This window comes from Tupaia chinensis, unplaced genomic scaffold, assembly GCF_000334495.1.
Source record: "Tupaia chinensis unplaced genomic scaffold, TupChi_1.0 Scaffold000566_1, whole genome shotgun sequence".
In the NCBI taxonomy this organism is placed as follows: domain Eukaryota; kingdom Metazoa; phylum Chordata; class Mammalia; order Scandentia; family Tupaiidae; genus Tupaia; species Tupaia belangeri.
Window position 1 is genome coordinate 58,430 of NW_006160079.1, and position 3,201 is coordinate 61,630.

Below are 3,201 nucleotides of genomic sequence, written 5' to 3' on the forward strand. Positions count from 1 at the left end.
CTCTGGGGGGGGGGGGGATGATTTCTCACCTTCCCTCTTTGTCTCTCTCTTTCTGTCTCTCTCTCTATGTCTGCTGAGCACATACGCCCTATGGCAAAAATCTAAAAAATATTTTTTTTAGTCATTCTAACAAGTGTACAGCAATATCTCACTGTAATCTTAATGTGTATTTCTCTAAAGATGTGGAACATCTTTTTGTACATCTATTTGCCTTTCATATATCCTCTTTAATGAAGTTTATGAGCACGTTTGATTGGATTGTGTTGTTTTTAAAATTTCTTTTATTATTAGTATTATTATTAATTTATTCATTCAATCACTATGCATCATTTAGATTGTAAAGAGAGTTTACCCAGCATGATATACATCTCAGTCCAGTTGAGACTACTATACACATCTTCATCAAATGATAATAAACTATATTCGTGTCTCACAAATATCTTACTTCTCCATTTTCCCCACAAATTTCCTATCCTGCACTGTTCCCCTCCCATACTCTTCTTCCACTTTGTCTCTAATGTCCATAACAATTTTTAATTATTTTGTGTCCTTCAGTCTTTCAGTCTCTACCATAAAGTGCAGACAGTCGGTATATGTTAAGAGACATAGAATGTCTCTTTCATAGACTGACTTGCTTCTCTCAGCAACAAATCTTCCATATTTGTCCACTTTCTATCAAATTCCAGATCCTTGTGATTTTTTATTGCTGAATAATATTCCATGGAGTATATGTGCCATACTTTTTCAATCCATTCACCCGTTTGTGAACATTTGGGTTGGTCCCATGTCTTGGCAATCGTGAATAGTGCTGCAATAAATATAGTTGTGCAAGTGCTTTTCTGACTGAGAGTTCTCCTGTCCTTTGGGTAGATACCCAGGAATAGAATTGCTGAATCATATGGTAGTTCTATCTGAAGGTCTTTGAGGAACTACCTTATTGTTTTCCATAGTGGCTGGACCAATTTACATTCCCACCAACAATGTAGGAATGTTCCCCTTTCACCATATCCCTGCCAATACTTATCACTTTTTGTTTTTTTAATCTTCACTTTTCTGACTGGGGTTAGGTGGTATCTCATTGTAGTTTAGATTTTTATCTCCCTTACAATGAGGGATATTGTACACTTTTTCATATGCTTTTTGTCTGTTTGTATGTCTTCCTTAGAGAGTTATTTATTCAGTTAATTTTCCCATCTTTTAATTGAGTTAATCATTTTCTTCCAGGTAAGCCACTTGAGTTCTCTATGTATTCTGATTATCGGTCCCTTATCTGAGGCACAGTTAACAAAAAGTCTTTCCCATTCTGCAGATTGTCAATTCACACTAATTACGGTGTCCTTTGCTGTGCAGAAACTTCTTAATCTGATGTAATCCCACCTGTATGTTGGGGAATTATTGCCTGTGTTTTGGGGGTCTTGCTTTAAAAGTCTTTACCTACCCCAGTGTCTCCAAGAGTTTCCCCAGTGTTTTCCACCAGTAGTTTTTATAGTTTTAGGTTTAGATCTTTGATCTACTTTCAATTAATGTTTGTTAATAGTGACAGGGGTTCAGATTCATCTATCTACAGGTAGATACCCAGTTTTTCCAGCACCATTTGCCAAAGAGGTTTTCCTTTTCCCACTGGAGTTACTGGTACCATTTGTCAGAGATCAGTTGGCTGTATGTTTCGGGGTTTATTTCTGGGGTCTCTACTCTTCTTCATTGGTCCTCATGTCTGCTTTTGTGCCAATACCATGCTGTTTTGATGATCACAGCTTCATAATATTTTGGGGGGTCAGGGAGTGATATGCCACCCACTCTACTCTTCTTGCACAGGATGGCTTTGGCAATACAGGGTCTTTTATAATTCTAGACAAATTCTATAATTGTCTTTACTAGATCTGTGAAGAATATCTCTTGTAATTTTAAAGGGATTGTATTAAACATGTATTTTCATTTGGATAGTATTACCATTTTGATTATATTAATTCTGCCAATTCAAGAACATGGGATGTCCTTCACTTTTCGGTGTCCTTTTCAATTTCCTTTTTAAGGTTTTCATAGTTTTCCTTCCAGAGGTTAGTTTTATTCCTAGGTATCTTATACTTCTTGTGGCTATCATAAATGGGATTACTTTCTTCAGTTCTGTCTCTGTCTGCTTGGTGTTTGTATATATAGGTGCTATAGATTTTTGTAAGTTAATTTTGTATTTCCCATTCTGCAGATTGTCAATTCACACTAATTACGGTGTCCTTTGCTGTGCAGAAACTTCTTAATCTGATGTAATCCCACCTGTATGTTGGGGAATTATTGCCTGTGTTTTGGGGGTCTTGCTTTAAAAGTCTTTACCTACCCCAGTGTCTCCAAGAGTTTCCCCAGTGTTTTCCACCAGTAGTTTTTATAGTTTTAGGTTTAGATCTTTGATCTACTTTCAATTAATGTTTGTTAATAGTGACAGGGGTTCAGATTCATCTATCTACAGGTAGATACCCAGTTTTTCCAGCACCATTTGCCAAAGAGGTTTTCCTTTTCCCACTGGAGTTACTGGTACCATTTGTCAGAGATCAGTTGGCTGTATGTTTCGGGGTTTATTTCTGGGGTCTCTACTCTTCTTCATTGGTCCTCATGTCTGCTTTTGTGCCAATACCATGCTGTTTTGATGATCACAGCTTCATAATATTTTGGGGGGTCAGGGAGTGATATGCCACCCACTCTACTCTTCTTGCACAGGATGGCTTTGGCAATACAGGGTCTTTTATAATTCTAGACAAATTCTATAATTGTCTTTACTAGATCTGTGAAGAATATCTCTTGTAATTTTAAAGGGATTGTATTAAACATGTATTTTCATTTGGATAGTATTACCATTTTGATTATATTAATTCTGCCAATTCAAGAACATGGGATGTCCTTCACTTTTCGGTGTCCTTTTCAATTTCCTTTTTAAGGTTTTCATAGTTTTCCTTCCAGAGGTTAGTTTTATTCCTAGGTATCTTATACTTCTTGTGGCTATCATAAATGGGATTACTTTCTTCAGTTCTGTCTCTGTCTGCTTGGTGTTTGTATATATAGGTGCTATAGATTTTTGTAAGTTAATTTTGTATCCTGCCACTTTACTGTATGCATTTATTACTTTGAGAAGTTTTCTCATGGGTACTATTGGGTCTTCTATGTATACAATTATGTCATCTGCAAACAGAGATAATTTCAGCTCTTCTTTCC